This window comes from Kogia breviceps, chromosome 14, assembly GCF_026419965.1.
Source record: "Kogia breviceps isolate mKogBre1 chromosome 14, mKogBre1 haplotype 1, whole genome shotgun sequence".
NCBI classification, from domain to species: Eukaryota; Metazoa; Chordata; class Mammalia; order Artiodactyla; family Physeteridae; genus Kogia; species Kogia breviceps.
Window position 1 is genome coordinate 64,615,996 of NC_081323.1, and position 21,610 is coordinate 64,637,605.

General features: G+C 45.0%; 1 protein-coding gene across 2 annotated transcripts in view; it reads left to right on the plus strand.

Annotated features, from left to right (window-relative positions):
• The window catches only part of MRTFB (myocardin related transcription factor B), a 280,358-nt gene that overhangs the window by 29,578 nt on the left and 229,170 nt on the right, over nt 1–21,610 (plus strand). The window lies entirely within an intron of this gene.

The following is a 21,610-nucleotide window of genomic DNA, read 5'->3' on the forward strand; positions in this document are numbered from 1 at the left end:
TGCTCCGAACGTCCCTTGCACATTTCTCTTTTCCTGAAGACCTTCTCCACCTGGGTCCTCACTCCCTGATCCTTTTCTGACAGCCTGTCTCCCTCCTCCGGCTTCTGCTCTCGTCCCCTCTCTCCCACATTATCCCTCCCCACCTTCCCTCTCCCCTTTCTGCTTTTTGTGCTATGCAGTTTATTGCTCTTCTAGTTTTTTTTTGTTTGTTTTTTTTTTTGGTGGTACTTGGGCCTCTCACTGCTGTGGCCTCTCCCGTTGCGGAGCACAGGCTCCAGACGCGCAGGCCCAGCGGCCATGGCTCACGGGCCCAGCCGGTCCGCGGCATGTGGGATCTTCCCGGACTGGGGCACGACCCCGTGTCCCCTGCATCGGCAGGCAGACTCTCAACCACTGTGCCACCAGGGAAGCCCTTTTAACATCTTTATTGGAGTATAATTGCTTTACAATGGTGTGTTAGTTTCTGCTTTATAACAAAGTGAAATAACCCTCAATTTTAATAAATCAGTGGTTTCCTCTGATGGAAAGCTTGGGGGGTTATGATTTCAAGGAAAGGGTATACACAGAGGTGAGGGTAGAGGAGGGCTGCTCTAGGGTGACCCATCCTGGTTTGCCCAGGACTGAGGGGTCCCAGGATGCAGAACTTTCAGTGCTAAAACCAGAAAAATCTGGGCAGATGGGGACAACTTGGCCACTCTAGGCAGTGCTGTATCTGCAATGCTTTGTCTTTTAAGGATGGGTGGTCAGTCCATGGGACTTTGCTATATTATCTCTGTACCTTTTTGTAGACTTAGAACATTTTATGTATTGTAAAAAGAGAGAGAGAGAGACCATCATCTCTCCCGAGAGATATGTGTCTAGGAGCATCCAAGAGAGAGTCACTGATTATACGGGGAGATCAGAAAAGATTTGGAGGAGGTACTATTCAAGGGGAAGCTTGAAATAAAAGTGAGAATTCCAGGGCTTCCCTGGTGGCGCAGTGGTTAAGAATCTGCCTGCCAATGCAGGGGACATGGGTTCTAGCCCTGGTCTGGGAAGATCCCACATGCCGCAGAGCAACTAAGCCCGTGAGTCACAACTACTGAGCCTGCGCGTCTGGAGCCTGTGCCCCACAACGGGAGAGGCCGTGACGGTGAGAGGCCCGTGCACCGCGATGAAGAGTGGCCCCCGCTCTCCACAACTGGAGAAAGCCCTCGCACAGAAACGAAGAGCCAACACAGCCAAAAATAAATAAATTAACTTTTTTTTTTTAGTGAGAATTTCTCCTGCACTTATTGCTTATTTTGGAATTCTTTTCCAGCCTCTCTGCATACCCTGCTGAGTTGCAGGCTCCAGGAGAGCAGGGGTTGCATGTGATGGCTAATTTTATGTGTCAGCTTGACTGGGCCATGGGGTGCCCAGACATTCAGTCAAACACCATCCTGGGTGTGTCTGTGCCGGTGTTTCTGGATGAGATTAACATTGGAATCAGGAGACTGAATAAAGCAGATTGCCCTCCTCAGAGTGTGTTTGTGTGTGGCAGGGGGGACCAGGACTCATCCAATCCATTGAAGACCTGAATAGAAAAGGGTTTAGTAAGAAAGAATTCTTTCACTCTGCCTGACTGTCCTGGAGCTGGGATGTTGGTCTTCTGCCTTTGAACTTGGACTTGAACTTATGATATTGGCTCTCCTGTGTCTCCAGCTTGTTGACTGCTGATCTTGCACTTCTCAGCCTCCATAATCGCATGAACCAGTTCCTTATAATAAGTATCTATCTATCTATCTATCTATCTATCTATCTATCTATCTATCTATCCTATTAGTTCTCTCCACTGCCAATTTTTAGTGGAGAACCCAGACTAATACACCAGGCCTTATTATCTTTCTATCCCTAGTACCTGGCTCAGATCCACCATACATAATAGGTGCTTAATATATATCTGCTAAATGAAGATATATAGGAATACAGATAGTGGAAACTGTGTGGAATGTAGAGCTGTGTTGGTACCTGGCTGGTTTGGTGAGCAGAGGGATTAGTGTGGCCAGTATGCTGGGCGGTAAGGCTGAGGGGAGGGAGGAAATGGAGGGCTGAGCAGGAAAGCAGACAGAGGTCATGTCATCTAGTGCCCCGCCAAGCCTTTGCCTGGAGACTAGAGGAGGAAACTCAAGAGCATGCAGGTACCAGGCAGGTCATGTAATGAGGAAGGATACTGGCTGTAAGACAATAGGGAGTGGTGGAGACTGTTCCCCAAGGAACACCTGCCTAGAGAGGCATCGTGCTCAGTGCAGCCAACTGTGGTTATGCAGGAATAGGGCTCGGTGTCTCAAAAAGAAAAGCTGGAAAAGCCAGCTTTTCATGCAAAGCTTAATTTTTAAAAAACTCAATGCCAACCAAGCAAAAACCCATCTGGGGGCCTCCAGTCCATAAAGGGAGCCAAGCAGGGTTTTGAAGGCAGGCCTGTGACACAGCCCCATTTGAGTTCTATCAATAGATGGATGGCTTAGGCAACAGAGTGGAGGAGGGACAGGAGGAGGGACAGTGGCTGTGGGTCGTAAGCTGCAACTCCCAGGAGTCCCTCGGAGAAGAAAAGGGCTTGGTGGCAGCCCTGGACCCTGACTTCTGGAAGGCCCTCATCTCGGGGGAGAATGGCCCAGCTGGACCCCAGAGCAATGACTGGGAGTGGGGAGAATGAACCATCACTTTCCCTTGGTTCCCAAAACCACCCATCCCATTCCATCCTGGCCTGCTGTTGGCCAGGAAGACCACAGGTTAATAAGGGTCAGTCACTGGACAGATGTGGTCCCAAAGGACCATGGGAGAGCTACAGCGATGCAGCATTTTCCAGGCTAAGTTGTGACCCCAGGGAGTCACAGTGGGGTAATTGCAGCTCAGCCGGAAGTGGAGCAAACAGGGCCTGTGCTCTGACATGCGTGGGTGCCGTTGGGGGCCACACTGGGCAGTGCACCACCCACTGGGCCCCACGAGGCCCTGCCACCCTGCTCCCCTTTTCCCACCAGCCACAGACCTTGGGTAGCCATGAGGCCCGACCCAAGCACAGAGACCACAGCCCTCCCCACACCAACCAGCCGAGTCTCAGAGCAATCAAAGGAATGGCCCCCTGCCAGGTCTCTGCACTGGAACGGACATTTGGAGGCAAAAGCTTTGAGCCCAGAGCTCCGAGAATGCACTTCCCAGGTTCTGTTCAGTGGCTGGAATTACCTCCATGGGACCAATTCCCCAGCAGCTCCTACGGGCCTCTTTCTGAGGCCCGGCTCTCCCACAGGTTCTGGGCTTCCCTGGCAGGGAGGGCTGAGATGCACTTGGATTTTACCTGCCAACGGCCTGGACCAAGGCATCCAAACTTCTAGCCTCCAAGAAGGTCTGAGAGAGCCCACCTGGCTGTATGAGGGAAGGTTCCAGACAGATACACACACCCGCACCCCCCCACACACACACACCCCATCATCCTTTCCCTTGGCTGCAGGGGGCTGGCCCTGCCCTGCGAGCCTCCGGGAATTGATGAACAACAGCTGGGAATACAAAAATGACCCATGGAGAATGACACAGCCAGCTTATTTATACATTTCTTCATTTTTAAGAGCAGTGAGGGGAGCTCTCTTCACAGGCCTTTTCAAAGTAATGAGGAGGAGAGAAAGGAAGCCTGGCTCTCAAAGTTAATTCCACTCAGCGATTTTTGACTGATGGCTGAATCACATACCCTGCAAAGGAGTGAAGGATGGAACAGACGGGAGGGAAGTGGGGTCCAGACAAGAGCCTCATCCAGAGCAGGCAGGGCATCTGGGCACCTTGTGCGGACTTACGCGTTCAATCTGCACCAGTTTTGAGGAGTAGGTGGTATTTTTCCCATTTGACAGATGGGGAAGTAAAGCTCAGAGAGGTCAAGTAATTTACACAAGGTCAGGACCCTAATGCCGGCAGAGTGGACATTCAAGCCGGGGGCTGACTGGCCGCAAAGCTCCAGCTCTTTGCTGCAGAAATGCCAGCCAGGGTGCTCCAGAGATGGTACCCTGTTTGATTCCATTCAAAATACGTCTCCTGGGTGTGGGGAACCCACAGAGGCCCAGCTCTCTTCGGTCTGGCCCTGTACTCACCCAGTCTGGAGCTCCAGAGGCCAGCCTCCCACCTACCTGCAACAGACACACATGGCCAACTTCCAAAATGTTGGCGAATGTCCATGAAAAGTGTTTACAAAGCATATAAGTAAACAAAAAATGTATATGAAATAATATCAGGGACGCCCAATCGCCAAGCTTAAGAAGTCAATGTTACAAATATAGTAGAAGCACCCTGCATTCTCCCTCATCCACTAACCATCCCCTCCCTGGCTTGTAACTACCATCCTGAATTTGTGTGTTTCTCATTCACATGCATGTCTTTATGTTTTCACCGCATTTGTACTCGTTCCTAAAAAAGAGTGTTGTTGTTCCTAAAAGAGAGTGTTGTTCGCACGTTTCTATTCTTAGAAATAAATGATACCATGTTATATGTATCCATCTGCAACTTGCTTTTTGTAAACAGCTTTATCGATGCCATACAACTCACTCATTTATGATGTACAATTCGATGTATCTGTGTACAAATGTTTAGTATATTCACAAGCTGTGTGTCCATCACCACAGTCAATTTTAGAACATTTTCATTACCTCACAACAAAACGCTGCCGCCCCCTTAAACATTACCCCCCTTCCCCGCCCCCCTCAGACCTTGGCAACCACTAAGCTCCTTTCTGTCTCCATAGGTTTGCCCTTTCTGGACATTCCACATACGGAATTCTGTAAATGGAATCCCTGGCCTTTGTGTCTGACTTCTTTCCCTTAGCCTAATGATGTCAAAGTTCATCCACATTGTAACATATATCAGTGCTTCGTTGTTGACAAACGATATTCCATTATATGGATATACCATATTTTATTTATTCATCTATCAGAGGATGGACATTTGGGTGGTTTCCACCATTTGGGTGACTATTATGAATAATGTTGCTGTGAACATTCATGTATAAATTTTTGTGTGGACATGTTTTCATTTCTTTTCTATATATCTAGGAGTGGAATTGCTGAGTCATGTGGTAACTCTATGACTAAGTTTTGGAGAAACTGCCAAACTGTCTTCAGAAAGTGGCTGAACCACCTTGCATTCCCACCAGCAATGTATGAGGGTTCCAATTTCTCTATATCCTCACCAAAACTGGTTATTGTCTGTCTTTGTTTTTTTTTTTTTTTGCGGTACGCGGGCCTCTCACTGCCGTGGCCTCTCCCGTTGCGGAGCACAGGCTCCGGACGCGCAGGCTCAGCGGCCATGGCTCACGGGCCCAGCCGCTCCGCGGCACGTGGGATCTTCCCGGACCGGGGCACGAACCCGCGTCCCCTGCATCGGCAGGCGGACTCTCAACCACTGCGCCACCAGGGAAGCCCTGTCTTTTTTTATCATAGTCATCCTAGTGGGTGTGAAGTGGTGTCTCATTGTACTTTTTTTTTTTTTTTTTTTTTTTTTTTTTTTGCTGTATGCGGGCCTCTCACTGTTGTGGCCTCTCCCTTTGCGGAGCACAGGCTCCGGACGCACAGGCTCAGCGGCCATGGCTCACGGGCTTAGTTGCTCCGCGGCATGTGGGATCTTCCCGGACCAGGGCACGAACCCGTGTCTCCTGCATCGGCAGGCGGATTCTCAACCACTGCGCCACCAGGGAAGCCCTCTCATTGTACTTTTGATTTGCATTTCCCTGGTAGCTAATGATGTTGTGCATCTTCTCATGTGTTTTTTGGCCATTTGTTTACCTTCTTTGGAGAAATGTCTATTCAGATCTTTTGTCATTTTGTAATTGGGTTGTCTTTTAATTATTAGGTTGTAATACTTCTTTATATACTCTAGATACAAGTCCCTTATTAGATATATGATTTGCAAAAATTTTCTCCCATTCTGTGGCTTGTCTGCACTTTCTTGATGTTGTCTTTGAAACACGGAATTTTTCATTTTGACGAAGTCCAATTTATCAACTTTTTCTTTAGTTGCACGTGCTTTGGTTGTTATATCTGAGAATCCATTGCCTACTCCAAGGTCATGAAGATTTACCCTATGTTTTTTCTAGGAATTTTGTAGTTTTAGCTCTTATATTTAGGTCTTTGATCCATTTTGAATTAGTCCTTGTTTATGATGTGAGTTAAGGGTCCAACTTCATGCTATTGCATGTGACTATCCAGCTGTCCCACCACCATTTGAATTGTCTTGGCTCCCTTTTAAAAAATCAATTGACTATGAACGTGAGGGTTTATTTCTGGACTCAAAATGCTATTCTGTTGGTCTGTATGTCTATTCTTATACCAGTTCTACACTGTCTTTATTTCTGTAGCTTTGTAATACGTTTTTAAATCAGGAAGTGTCAGTCTTCCAACTTTGTTCTTTTTTTTCGAGATTGTTTTTACCATTCTCGGTGCCCTTGAATTCCTACATGCCGTTAAGGATCAGCTTGTCAGTTTCTGCAAGGAAGTTAGCTGGTATGTTGATAGGGATTGCATTGAAACTATAGGTCAGTTTGAGGAGTATTGCCATCTTGACAGTATTAAATCTTGCAATCTAGAACATGAGATGTCTTTCCATTTATTTAGGTCTTCTTTACTTTCTTTCAACAGTATTTTGTAGTTTTTCAGTTCAAAAGTCTTATGCTTCTGTGGTTAAATTTATTCCTAAGTATTTATTCTTTTTTATGCTATTGTAAATAAAACTGTTTTCTTAATTTCATTCTCAGTTTGCTCATTGTCAACATATAGAAGGAATATAACTACTTTTAGTATATTGATCTTTTATCCTGCAACCCTACTGAGCTCATTTAGTAATTTTAATAGGTTTTTTTTTGATAGATTCCTTAGGATCTTCTATTATGTCATCTGCAAATAAAGATAGTTTTACTTCTCCCTTTCCAATCTGTATGCCTGTTTTTTTTTCCTGAATAATCATCCTGGCTAGAATTTCCAGTACAATGTTGAACATAAGTGGCAAGAGCAAGAATCCTTGTCTTGTTCTTGATCTTAGGGGGAAGGATTCAGCCTTTCACCATTAAGTATGATGTTAGCTCTGAGTTTTTCCACAGATGCCCTTTATCTGGCTAAGGAAGTTCCCTTCAATTTCTAGTTTGTTGAGTGTTTTTATTGTGAAGCATGAGATTTGCTTTTTCCTCTCAACATTGTTTGTGAGATTTATCCATGTGTCACTATAGTTTGAAATGTCTACTTTTACTAAAGACTTTATAGGGGTGATAGAGCAAAAGGTTAACTCACATATCATTTATCTCCTTTTAAAAAAAATTAATTTATTTATTTTTGGCCTCATTGGGTCTTCGTTGCTGCGCGCGGGCTTTCTCTACTTGTGGCGAGTGGAAGCTGCTCTTCGTGGCGGTGCACGGGCTTCTCATTGCAGTGGCTTCTCTTGTTGCGGAGCACGGGCTCTAGGCGTGCGGGCTTCAGTAGCTGTGGTGTGCGGGCTCAGTAGTTGTGGCTCACGGGCTCAGTAGTTGTGGCTTGCAGGCTCTAGAGCACAGGCTCAGTAGTTGTGACGCACGGGCTTAGTTGCTCTGTGGCATGTGGGATCTTCCCGGACCAGGGCTCGAACCCATGTCCCCCGCGTTGGCAAGTGGACTCTTAACCACTGCGCCACCAGGGAAGCCCATCACTTATCTCCTTTAATTAAGTCTTCCTTATCTCTCTCACACCACTCTCCAAGCACCCCTACCACACTCTCTCCCACAGGCAACTCTCTCCTCTCTCATCTACTTGCTCACCAAAGGGCTTTCAGCAATACAAAAATCCTTCTCTTTCTCATCCATCTGGGGACAAGTATAGGAAATGTGGGCATTCCATAGAAGAACCCCTTCACTCTGCTTGGTGATAGAAAAACAAATCATCAAGCGCTTCCTGAAGGAGGATGCTTTTGAACCTAGATTAGAAGGATGGGTAGGATGTTGCCAGCAAAGGGAGGAATAGGTTTGAGCAAAGTTGTCCCAGGTTGTGCCCTGCCATTATATGAAACTAAATGTTGCCCCTAACAAGGGCCAGGTAGTTTAGACTCGATTTTGATCACAAGGATCTTCTACTCATATGATAATTGCATGGATTAGGTCTGTAGACTCACTATGATTTGTGGTCTCTAGAGTTATCCTATCCAATATGGTACCCACTAGCCACATGTGACTATTTAAATTAAATAACATTAAAAATTCAGTTCCTCATTTGTACTAGATCCATTTCAAGGGATCGATAGCCACATGGAGTTCGTGGTTAGCAGAATGGACAGCACAGATATGGAGCATTTCCATCGTCCTTTCAGAAAGGTCTGTTGGACACATTGCTCTAGTTCTGGAGGGAGGGAAGATGGAATTAAAGAAGATGGCTGAGGAGCTTGAGCCAGACACGTGAGCCCTAGGTGTCAGGTAAAGGCAGCCAGCCTTGGAGGTTAGTAGGCTCAGTGCCCATTCTGGCTCCGCCACTCCTAATTCTTGGGAAAAATCACTTCCCCTCTCTGGTTTTCTCATTGCCAAGAAAATGAAATTGTTGGGCAAGGTAATCCTAAGAGCCCATCCAGTGATTTATACATTCTGTGGTTGTTTAGCCAGAAAGGGATATATTAAGCTGTTTCTTCCAGATGTGAAGAAAAGAGCCTTGGACTCAGAGAGAAAGCAGCTGGTTCTGGCGCTACCCAGCTGGACCATCAGGGCAAGTCATTTAACCTCTCTGAACCCCATTTCTGCATCTGTGATGAGGGGATTATTGGGAGGATGACCTGAGAGGATGAAAAGGAAAGCACTTAGAGAAAAGACCAGGGATAATTGGATGCCACTAGGTCAGATGAAGTAGGAAAATTACAGGAAACAAAGCTAAGTGAATTTATCTGCTGCGTGATTCCTTCAGTGCTTATGTGCACTGTGAATCTCTAAGTGTTTCCCAAATTGATATGACTGCAGAATTCCATTTTGTTTTTTAATTCTCCCAAGAAATGCTCACAGGCATTAGTTATGATTACACAGAACACACTTGGGAATCGCCAATTCTCAGGGTTGGAGCGCTTTCTGGGGCCGCAGCTTATATTGATAGCCGTCACCCATAGGAGTCCCTGAACAGCGTATGACCTAAGGAAGAAGGTGAAAGATCAGGGTTGGATGACATCACAGAGATTGCTTAGAGTGGGGGCAGCCACAAGAGGAAACCAGAGAAGCGAGACAAGAGGGCAGATCTGGGGAAGGTGCAGAGCAGCACGGAGAAGCTATGGTTACTGAATGCAGATGCAAACGACAAGCCAGGCACTGACCTTGACATTTTCATATGCATCATCTCCCATCCTCAGAGCAACTCTGAGAGGCCGGTGGTGTCATGTGCATTTCATAGGTGAGGAAACGGAAGCTCAGAGACGTTAAAATATTTACACATTTCAACATGTAGTAAGTAGGTGATAGAGCTGGAATGTACACCCGGGGCTGCCTGAGTCCAAAGCCCCGTACCCTAACCCTTCTGCCTTGGAGTGTAAAATGTAGCAACCGTGGAGCATTAATCCTGTAGGGGATGGCAGGGGGAGGGTGGGTGGGTGGGCGCAATCTGCCTGAGGTTTATAAACCTAGTACTGTCATCATCTGGCTTTGTCCTTATATCTGAGTGAGCTCTTTTAAATGGAATGAGCTTCATCCATTATCCTCCCCCAGTCTCTCCAGCCTTCAAAGATGATTCAAGAGGCCCCAAAAGCAGAGCTAAAATCAGCCTTTCATCCTTTCCACCTCCCACTAACTCCCCCGGGAATCGCCAGCACTTAAGAGGCCAGTGTGAATCCTAGATTTCAGGAACTGTGTTTGAGGGCCCAACACCCATATCCAGAGCCCTCTAAGTGAAGCCCAGAGGCACGGGCTGGTAGGTGGGAGGCTGGCCTCTCAGCAAGGATGAGGAAGCAGGGCATGGAGCAGTAATTGCGTGAATGGAGGGTATCTATTGGTGGATTGTGCAGTCTCCAAATCTTGGGGACTGGATACAGATCAACTGTGATCAAAAGCAGTTGTACCAATTTGTTTTTTCACAGATCTAATGTGCTAAGGGCACTGAACCTTTGCCTGTGTGGTGATCAAGCCAAAACAGCAAACAGAAACCCTCATGTCATATCACCAGCACTTGGGCATTCAAAAATAGAATGGCAGGTTGGGGGGGGCCTTACAAAGAGAAAAGAGGGAAAACCATTGTAAATACTGTGTCCTTGTGACCGTTTTTGCTGAATTTGAAAACAGGCCTCTTCATTTGCAGTTAATTAGGTTAACTCAGCTGAGGTTACAGATGGAATCCCTTTGCTCTGGTAACAACCAACATTGGCTGGACATGTGTTGTAATCTTGCCTTTAAATACAACCACATGTATAACATATTTTGTTTTCTCTTGGCCATTGGACTGGAAAACTATTAAGACAACATCTGCTTTGCTTTCCGATCAAATCAGGGGCAAAGAGCAGGCCTCTCTAGTGTCCTTGAGATTATGCCTGGGATATCAAGTTACAGCCGCTAACCACTTTCCCACTCCCTAAGAATCCGATCCTGAACGTGAGTTTTCTACCGGAAACTCAGCTTTCACTCAGTCAAGGACCAAAGTGCCTTCCGACCTTCGCTAGTATGTGAAGTCCACCCTGGTCCATCCCATGCCTCTCCGATTTGCTATTGCAACACTTGCCTTTTTTTTAAATCTTTGTGTGTGTTTAGGGATACTCAGTCCAATTTGAAATTATTTTATTTTCCATGTTCTTGTTTGTCTCCTCCATGAGGATTTCCCCAGCCCTATGTCTTTTCCTCACACATACCCATTCCTCTGGGGTCAAGAACACTTAGCAGACACAGCTCGATAAATATTTGTTCAATAAATCATGGTGTTCCCAATCCGGGTGGCGAATGAAGTAAGCGTGAACCATTTGGTGAGAAAGCCATTGCCTTCACAATCATTGCGATCCCTCTGATAACATCAAGAATCCAAGTTTTGTGTTAATGCATCTCTAACATCTCTTTGACATTTGTTATCCCCTCCCCACCTGCCTTACCACCCCTCCCCACACTACTCTCCCCCTTCTTTTTTTTCTTTTTTAACAGAAAGAACATCTCTGGGCTCAGAGCTAAGTACAGTTACCAAGACCAGCTAGGATTTAATAACATTGTTTGGTTTCTCTGAATGTTTCATTCTTTTTCCAAATAACAGTCATGGCTCTCCATTTATGGTAGGGGTAGAAAGTTTCCTTTTAAAAGAAATTGAAGTTCCAGTGTATTGTTTCAGAGAAAAACTGTAAAGTGCAGGTGGAATGAAGCCAAAGTTTTGAAGGTGGTACCTGCGTGATTGACGTTTGGGAATGAATAAACACGCGCGCGTCAACGCAGGCTGCGTGCACGTTCATCCCTGGGAATAGCCGCTTTGAGTTCTGTTTGGCCAGTGCCTTGTGAAATGCAGTTCAGTGAAGAGCACTTTATTTTCCTCTCTTCCACCATGATTTAGCTCTGTGCTGTTAAATCCCACCTCCTATTCTCCTCCCCTTCTTTTTTCCCCAAGGCTGTCTTTATTATTGAGAAAGAGACCAGGAAAGGTAGGGGACTTGGGACAACATTAGGCCTTGATGGGGGATAACACTAGCCCCGCAGGACACTGGGAGGAAATACCTAGAGCTGTAATCCTGAATCCTGATTATAATCCTATAATCAGCTGAATCCTGAATTGCAGACAAATCGTGCCCTATTCTGGAAGGAAGGTTGCCATCATTCGTCAGGTTCTGAATGTGCCCTAAGAAGGTCTCAGAAGGTCCTAGAGGTTCCACCAGGAATGAATCGTTGCTGTGGAGTTCTGACCCTTGGTTTTCTGCCACACACAGCTGGTCAGTTAATAATGCAGCAAGTTAATAATTAAAATGGGGGTTATGTGATCCTTGAAGATGCACACTTGTTCGTTCCTGTCTTCCCTTGCAGATTGCTGTCACCATCAAAATCGGCTGGATTCTCCCAGAGGGCTTTGTGCTTACCTGTGTCATAAGTACAGGGAACAGGAGGGTGTGCTTCTTTGTGCCCATACCAGACTTTGAGCTTATGCATACAGGGACCAAGTCTGTCTGGTTCATCTTCTGCCTTCAGAAACTTTCATGTTTAAATTAGCCTGTCATCCTGCCTCTCCCCTATCCCATTTTCCCCACATCTCTTGTTAGCAACCAGGATCAGGGTGGGTAGACCCACTGCTCTGGTTATAAGCCAGGAGGCAAGAAATCTAGGGTGGCTGTGTGACTTGAGCAAGTTACTTAACTTCTCTGGCTCATAGGAGTGTTGTTAAATGTAGATCAAATAAAGGAATAGATGTAAGAGCTCTTTGGAAAGTTAGAAGAGTTATAAGGTGTAAAAGATCTATTCAGAGAGCAGGATTCAAGTCACCCTCATGAGGAATAACTACTAGAAGCCCCTGGATTAAGGCTCCTCTCATCCAGAAATAAGATGTGAAACTGGGACTTCCCTGGTGGCGCAGTTGTTAAGAATCCACCTGCCAATGCAGGGGACACAGGTTCATTCCCTGGTCCGGGAAGATCCCACATGCCACGGAGCAACTAAGCCCGTGCACCACAACTACTGAGCCTGCGCTCTAGAGCCTGCGAGCCACTACTGAGCCCTCGTGCCAACTACTGAAGCCCATGTGCCTAGAGCCCGTGCTCCGCAACAAGAGAAGCCACCGCAATGAAAAGTCCCCGCACCGCAACAGAGTGGCCCCCGCTCGCCACAACTAGAGAAAGCCCGTGCACAGCAACAAAGACCCAATGCAGCCAAAAATAAATAAATTTATTTTTTTAAAAAAGACATGAAACTTGCAGTGTTTGCAGCATTTTTAAGCATGATTTTGTTTTTTTTTAAAAGATGGGTCCCACTTACATTTTTCAAAGCATAATAAATACCCTCTGTCAGTAACTATCCATGGTGGGTGTGTGTGGTTGTTTTAACTACTCCTTTTATATGTGTAAACCACCCGGCCCCATTTCCAGTCCAAGTGAATGATATGGTATTGATTTCCAGATATGGTCATGTGACTCAGAATTGACCAATTAGATCATCACATTCCCGCCTCAAACTGTCATTTAGTTTGGGCCAATGAGATGCAAGGCTTTTACAAGAATTTCTGAGATGCCACCATGTTCCTTTCCCATAGATCAAAACCTAGCTTTATATGGGGCTGAAGCTGCTGCAGACCTCATGCCAGCAGGAAGAGGGAACTTATCTGAGAATGGCCAGCTAGAAATGGAAAAAGAGATAGAGAGATGGAGTTGTGATTTTATTACTTGAGTCCTTAAATCCAACTGTTTCTGAATCATTGAGCTTTTTAATGATATGAGATATAAGTTGTATCGTTTTATTCTGAAGCCACTTTGGCTTGAGTTTTGTGTCGCTTGCAACCATAACAGAGTCCTGACTGACTACACTATTCATAAAGTCCTTGTCAAGAGCTAGTCCTCTCTTAATGTTGACTGTTTCCAACCTGTGGCCTCAAGACCCACCTAAACCCACTGACCCACTGAAATTATTTTTTTAAATTTATTTTATTGAAGTATAGTTGATTTACAGTGTTGCATTTGTTTCTGGTGTACAGCAAATTGATAGATAGATAGATTCTTTTTCATATTCTTTTCCATTATGGTTTATTACAAGATATTGAGTATAGATCTCTGTGCTACACAGTAGGACCTTGTTGTCAATCCATTCTCTATGTAATAGCTGCATCTGCTAATCCCAAACTCCCACTCTATCCCTCTGCCTCCCCTCTCCCCCTTGGCAACCACAAGTCTGTTCTCTAAGTCTGTGAGTCTGTTTCTGTTTCACAGATAAGTTCGTTTGTGTCATATTTTAGATTCCACATATAAGTGATATCATATGATATTTGTCTTTCTCTTTCTGATTCACTTCACTTAGTATGATAATCTCTAGTTGCATCCATGTTGCTGCAAATGGCATTATTTCATTCTTTTTTATGGTTAAGAAAAAAGAATATCCATTTTATATATACATCATATTTTCTTTATCCATTCATCTGTCAATGGACATTTAGGTTACTTCCATGTCTTCGCTATTATAAATAGTGCTGTTATGAACATAGGGGTACATGTATCTTTTTGAATTATAGTTTTGTCCAGATATATGCCCAGGAGTGACCCACTGAAATTATTCATCTTAATTTCCATTTGTTTTTTGCATCAGTTTAGCACCACACATATGGTAAGAACCATCCATCACATTTATTCAGCACTTTCCAGTTTACAAAGGGATTTTGCCAGTGCTATGTCATATAACCATGTATTATCCACTTTATAGATGAGGAAACTGAGGATCAGAGAACTGAAGTGACTTTTGTGCCCTAGGCCACACAATTAGCAGGCTGTGTGTGGTCTCCAGCCCAGGGCTTCTGGTTCTCAATAGTATGTTCTTTTGTACATACCAGTGGCAGATGATTTAAGGGTCTGAGGAGATGTGGGTAACACGCTAACTTCGTGAACAAGGTAAGTACTCTATTCACGATCCTCCTTACATGTCCCCACAGCCCTAATTTTCTGTTTGCAGTAGCGGGCGCCCAATAAGCTCCCGATAGTGTCAGGAATACCAAAGCAACCCTAAGGCGTGTTTGACCCCAAGCTGAAGATACTTCCATCTCAGACATTGGCAAAATTGGCATCCTCAGCTGTTATGTTCTCTTTGCCATGTCAGACTATTTTTCACCCCTGTGCATAGGCTCCTTTCCTGCTTCCTTTCTTACCTTTTCCCTCTACTTAATCATCCTTCCTGTATTTGTCAGAGCTCTTGGTTGCAAACAACATAATTCATTTTCGCTACTTTGAAAAGAAAGGGAACTCACAGAATCTCCAGCAGGACCCGATAATCGAGCTTGGAGGGTACTCACATCTCATTTGAAGGAGTCTAGGGAAGTGAGTTTCTGGCTTCCACCTTTAGGGGAAGAGACCCTTAAGTTGGAAAATTTCCCTAGGCATTGTATGTAAGAGGTGCAGCCAAAAGCACAAGAAACTATACATTAAACTTCCTAATTCTGCGAAGATGTCACTACTACCACTAACTCCCCCGTGACACCTACTCAGAGTTAGGTGCTACCTCTGTGTTCTCCTGGGACCTGTGTCTACAGTTATGATGACACTTAGTTCTCATTTGTCTACTTCTCCCCCAAGTTGAGGGCATTCTTTCTCCATTCGCCAGGCCATGCAGTTCACTCTGCCTGAATTGCTCTTCAAATCCTAACCACCATCCTTCTACCTTTTTATCTAATAACTTTGAGTTCTTCATGTCTCACCTCAAAAACAGTATCCGAGAAAAGCAAACACTGATTTCTATCCCAAGTTATACACCGCCTTAGTCCGTTCAAGCAACTATAACAAAAATACCATAGACTGTGCAGCTTAAACAACAGAAATTTCCTTCTCACCATTCTGAAGGCTAGGAAGTCCAAGATCAAGGTGCCATCAGATTTTGTGTCTGGTGAGGGCCCACTTCATGATTCATGGACAGCTGCCTTCTCGCTGTGTCCTCACATAGTGGAAGTGGGTGAGGGAGCTCCCCACCCACTTTTATAAGGGCACTGATCCCATTCATGGGGGCTTCCACCCTCATGACCTAATCACCTCCCCAAAGCTCCACCTCCAAATACCGCCACATTGGGGTGAGGTTCCAACATATGAATTTTGAGGGGGGACACAAACATTCAGTCCACAGTGTACATTCATAGTATCTTGTCCCTTTAAATTCACCCACTACTCTTCATAGTTTATGTGTTGTAAAAACTGTCTTCCCTACCAGGCTCTCGATTCCATGAGGACAGAGAAACCCATGTGTTTTGACTACCCTCAACCCCTAGCCCAGTGCAGGTACTCTGTAAATAGCTTGGATAGAGGAATGAATTGAGTGGATGTATTCATCCTAGACTGAAGTCAGGATGTACTTCAGAAGGTTTCTCTCCCAACAAGAGATGATCACACAGTCCTTTCCTGTTAGAAGTGGTGCTAGGATACCATTGAGATCAAATGAATCTGATAATTATGCCAGAGGAACAGAACATGTGTGAGGGAGACAGGGAGGCTGTTTTTCTTGGAGAATGCAAAGAGGCAGCTACCATTTGCCAGTCTTGGAAAGAAGCAGAAGCTGGATGGTTGTGCAAGCGACATATGCTAGCAGATCCTCTGAGCGCACTGACCCCAGTTCTTTCAGCGTGAGCAGGCTGCTGGCAGGAGCCCCATGGGAGAGCAGGACAGGGTGGGCAGGTGGGAAAAGCTGTCCAGCTTTGCCCCTGGGGAGGGGGCAGGCAGAGAATAGGAGGGAAGCTCCTCCCCCTTTGTGAAACCCTGTTTTGGTTCAGCTCAACCAGCCTTCTTGGGATGCTCAAGCTTGAGAGCCAAGGATGGCTATTTTCCTTGCTTTGTGAGAACCAGAAATCCCTCAGTCTCTCCCTCCACTCTGGCCCCCTTCCTCAGCAGACAAAATGCCCAGGTCTCCTTCATCTTAAGAATCTTTCCTTACCTCTGCTTTCTCTTCAAGTTACTCTCTCTCCCTCCACCGCCAATATTCTAGAAAGGGCCCATACCCACCATCTACAGCTGACTCTCTCTTTGACCCATGACCGTCCAGCTTCTGCACCTTAGTCTATGGAACTGGCTTCTCTGGCCCAAAGTTATACATGGTCCTAAGTCAGCCACTCCTCACCTTTTGAATCTCTTTGGGAACTTAATGAAAGCTGTGGACTTCCTTTCCAGTGAAAACACACTCTTGTATCCACATACAAATTTGTAAATAATCTCAGGAGTCCATGTGCCTTCTTCACCCCACCCTTAATCCCCAGGATAATAACCTGTTCTCGAGTGTGGAATCCAGAGGTCTTTTCTTAACCAGCTTTGGGGATGAAGAACCCAGGTTCCAGAGTCAGACTGCTTGTTATAAATCCCGGCTTCACCCTTCCTGGCTACATGAACATGAGCCTCTCTGAGCCTCTGTTTCCCCAGTGATTAAAAAGGGGATAATAATGTGTAACTTTACAGGGTTGTGAGAAAGATTAAATGAGTTCATTCAGGTCAGACATTTAAAACAGTACATGGCATGTATTAAATATTCTCCTGTTCATCACCATCATTTTAGGTTCATTGTGTATTATTCTCACTGACCTCATTAATTCTAGATCAAACATGGTTCCATGTCTGACTCGTAGATATGTCTTGTGCGCTAAACATTATTCTAAAAAAAAAATGAATTCATTGACAAAATTTAGAAATTGAGAGTTCACACAAAAATCTGACTTTTTGGCTTCTCTTGGAAAATCGGATCTGACCATCCTCGGTCCACATTTCCATCTGACATCGTGGGCTGGGGCTGAGTAGCTAGAGTAGTTCTCCAGTTTTCCACAATCCCCTTCCATCCTTTGCACTGAAACCAAGAATCCATAGCCCAGGATCATTTCACATACTTAGTCGTATTCCCTTCAGTCAAAAGAATCATTCTTGTACCCGGGAAAATGAAAGCTAGACCAAGGAAGCTGTATATTTTTTAAAAGAAAACGTAAATTAATCTGTGTGAGTAAAGACTATAATTATGAGTTTTATGCTATAGACACCCTCACTCACTTACTGAACTGCTCGGCCCTGCAGGCCTTTGAGTTTTCCATCTCTGGCTCTGCAAGATGTCTACCCATTGGCCACTGCTTGCTTCTGGCTCACATTCCCTCCCCCACCAGCTTCCTTGTCAGTGCCTCCAAAGCACTTCTTTCTCATCTCATTCCTCTTGGGTGGGAATGACATGGGTTTTAGAGCAGAATAAACCCGGGTTCAATCCGAAGTGCTTCTGAGCTTCAGTTTTGTGTCTATGAAAAGGGTACAGTATTCTTGCCTTATAAGGTTGTTTGAAAATTAAACCAGAGAGTAAACATACAGCCCTTTACACAATGCCTGGCAAATAATGCTAATCCCTTTCCTCTGGTTAAATGAGGATGATGCTCAAGGTTCTGTCCTCTGACCTTTTCCCTCACTATCCAGCCCTCTTGTTTTAGCAATTACTCAACTATATGAGGAAGTGACTGTGAACTACATAAATATAGCCCACTCAACCCAAACTAAATGTATCCCCCACTCAACTTCCCTTAGCTAGGTCCAAAAAATACCCACGGAAACTCCAGTGCCCCCCAACACAAGAGGAAGTGAGATGGGTGAGGCAGAGGGAAGTCAAGTGGAAAGAAACATTGGTCTTAATTGATTAAGGTGACCCTATCATATTCCTGCAAATTTGACAGAAATGTACAATCATGTGAGCTCCTTGCTGGGGCCTTGGAAGTTCCCATGCAAGTGATAAACCCTGAAGCTTAACCTTAACAAGCTTCACTCTTCACTCTGGTCAAACTAGATTGACACCCATTGCTGAGACTTTGCTTGTGTTAGTTCACCTTCCTGTGGACCAAATCCTATCTAAGTCAAACACCATGAAAGCATCCCTGTCCTTTCCAGTTAGCTCTCTTCCATCCTCCTCTGTACCCTTATAGAATCTCATCCTTTATGTCTTTTATTGTATATGGCAGACAGTACCTTGAATTTTAGTGTTCCATTCATTCAGCAAATATTTGCTGAATGCCCATAATGTTTCAGCCATTGTTTGGGCACTGAGGATACCTCAAAAGAGACCAAGTCTTAGCGTACTTTGAGCTTATAGCTGGTTGGGGTGGGAATTATAAGCACCTTAAAATTCAAAGAAGATCATTTCAGAGGTGCCATGGAGAAAATTAGAGTGACTAGGGGAAGGGGATGCTGCTTTAACTGAATGGTATGGAAGGCCTTTTTGATGATCTGGCCCTGGATGATGAAAGGAAGCCGGTCCCAAGAAGAGCTGAGGGAAAGGCCTTCTCAGCATAGGGAAGAGCAGGTGCAAAGGTAATAAGGCAGGATACTGCAAGACCATGGTGACTCCAGATAAATTATATTGGGGGCGACTCTCCTTCCTGTTTCTAATGTACCCTTAGTCTCTGCATGCTGTTCGGGACTCACTTATGTCTCCTACCTAGATCTTTCACTTTAGAGCAGTATCTTTTTCTGTTTGGAATTTCTGGGCTCTGCATCAAAACATGCCTGTTTCATGTTCCAGAGCAGGAAAAGCCTCTGGTTGCATGTTAATTAGTGATAAATTACTAATGTATTACTTCATCTCAGATAGTGTCTGTGATTCTCAACAAGACTTTTGGGGCTTCCCTGGTGGCACAGTGGTTGCGCGTCCGCCTGCCGATGCAGGGGACACGGGTTCGTGCCCCGGTCTGGGAAGATCTCACATGCCACGGAGCGGCTGGGCCCGTGAGCCATGGCTGCTGAGCCTGCGTGTCCAGAGCCTGTGGTCCGCAACGGGAGAGGCCACAACAGTGAGAGGCCCGCATACCACAAAAAAAAAAAAAAAAAAAAGACTTTTGAAGGAAAACAAATGCCTTAATTTTAAGACGTGCCTCTGACAGCAGGAATATCAGTCAGTGTGGCAGGTCCGTAGAAGAGATATTTTTAGACCGAGTTAGTGCTCAGGCCCTGCAAATTGCCTGAGGTGTGGTGACACCAACCCTAGGTATATTTGTTTTCTATTGCTGCTCTAACACATTACCATACCTTTAGTTACTTAAAACAAGATCTATGTATTATACGACAGTTCTGTAGGTCAGAAGTCCAAGCATAGAGCGGTTCGATGAGTCTTTTTCTTAGAGTCTCACCAAAGTATTGGCAGGACCGCATTCCTGTCTGGAGGCTCTGGGGATGAATCAGTTCCAATTCATTCAGGTTGCTGGCTGAAATCAGTTCCTTATGGTTGTAAGACTGAGGTACCTGCTTCCGGCTGGGGGCTGGTCTTTGCAACGAGAGGCTGCCCGTATTTCTTCTCATGCTGTCCAGGTGTCCCCGAGCCAGCCACAGTGGGATGGCTCTCTCTCATGCTTTGACTCTCTCTGACTTCTTCTGCCACATCTCTCTGCCTCGAGCCAGACAAAGATCTCTGCTTCTAGGGACTTTTGAAAATCATATAATTAAATTGAGCCCATCGGGAAAATCCAGGATACTCTCTATTTTAAGATCCATAACCTTAATCACAGCTGCAAAGTCCCTTTTGCCATGTAATGTAACTCTTCACAGGTTCCAGGGATTATGGGGTGGACATCTTTGAGGGGCCATTCTGTCCACCACAATGGGCAAGGAGGCAGAGTAATGGAATTTGCACTCTCGCTCTGACATTGACTGTAACTATGAGCAAACCTGTTAATCCCCGAAATTCCAACTTCTACCTCTGCAGAGGAGGGATGAGAGCCAAGGCTTAACAACCCTATCATCATCCCATTTTACAGTTTCAGTTCAAATAAAACTACATGCACAAAAGCACTTCATCAATTCAGCATACATACATGAGTCATTGTTATTTTTCTTGTTCTTATGTCACATGGTGCTATAATTGCTCTTATGTTGTCTGGTGGCCCCTCTGCCACCTCCAGTAATTCTGCAGCAGCAAGGGGCAGCTTTGGCAGAGTTGGTTAACAATCTGGGCTCTGGAGCCATATTGCTTGCGCTTAAATCCTTGTCCCTCTGTTTACTGTGTGACCCTGGGCAGGATTTTAAGCTGCATGCTTCAGTTTCACCATCTGTAAAGTGGAGAGAGAGTAACATCTGCCCCATGTGGTAGCTACAAAGAATAAATGAGTTTACACATGCAAAGTGCTTGGAACTGGGCCTGACACATAGTGGCAGCTGCCATCATCTCCATCATCTACCTTACCATCAGCACCCACATCACCACATCCTGCTGGTGTCCTTCGCAGCCCTTTTTTACCGTTTGCAACCTCAATTTTTGTCTGTGAGTTTGCTCAGTGTATGTTACTTGCACTAGATTTAAGCTCCAATGCTATTATGTTGAGGGGAGTTGCTTATGATTAATTTTTAATTACATTAAGTCATCAAGAATACATTTTGTAAACAAGTGGAAACACTGAGGATAAAGCTAATGTCTCCTTTGGAGACTGTGTTTCCTCCTGGCCCTTCCTCTCCTCCCCAGAGAGAAGTAGCCGTAAGTCTGACAGTATCAAGTATTGCTGCAGGTGTGAAAAATGGAAATGCCCAGACATTGTAAATTGATATGGTCACTGAGGAGGGCAGCCTGGCAGTGGGTATTAAAATTAAAAGTGGGCACTTCTCATGCCTCAGCAGTTTCACTTCTTGGAAGACACCTTAGAGCCACATTGGCACACACGCCAAAGAAGCCACAGAGAAGGATGCTCATGGCTGCATCCTTCATAATAGCAAAACAGGGACAACCTAAACCTTCACAAAAGAGGAATGGTTAAATAAACCATAGCATCTTCTGAGAGGTGGTGCAAGAAGTAAATGCAGAACTTCTATCTCTATTATTAAATTTCATATTTTTTATACTTTACATGTGTTAATAAGAACAAACTTGCTATGAGTCAGACCCTATTTACTCATTTAATTTTCACAACAACTTTATGAGGTTGGTACTATTACTATCCCTATTTTATAAATGAGGAAAGTGAGACACACGGAAATTAAGTAATTCCCCCAAGGTTACCCAGTGGACCTGAAA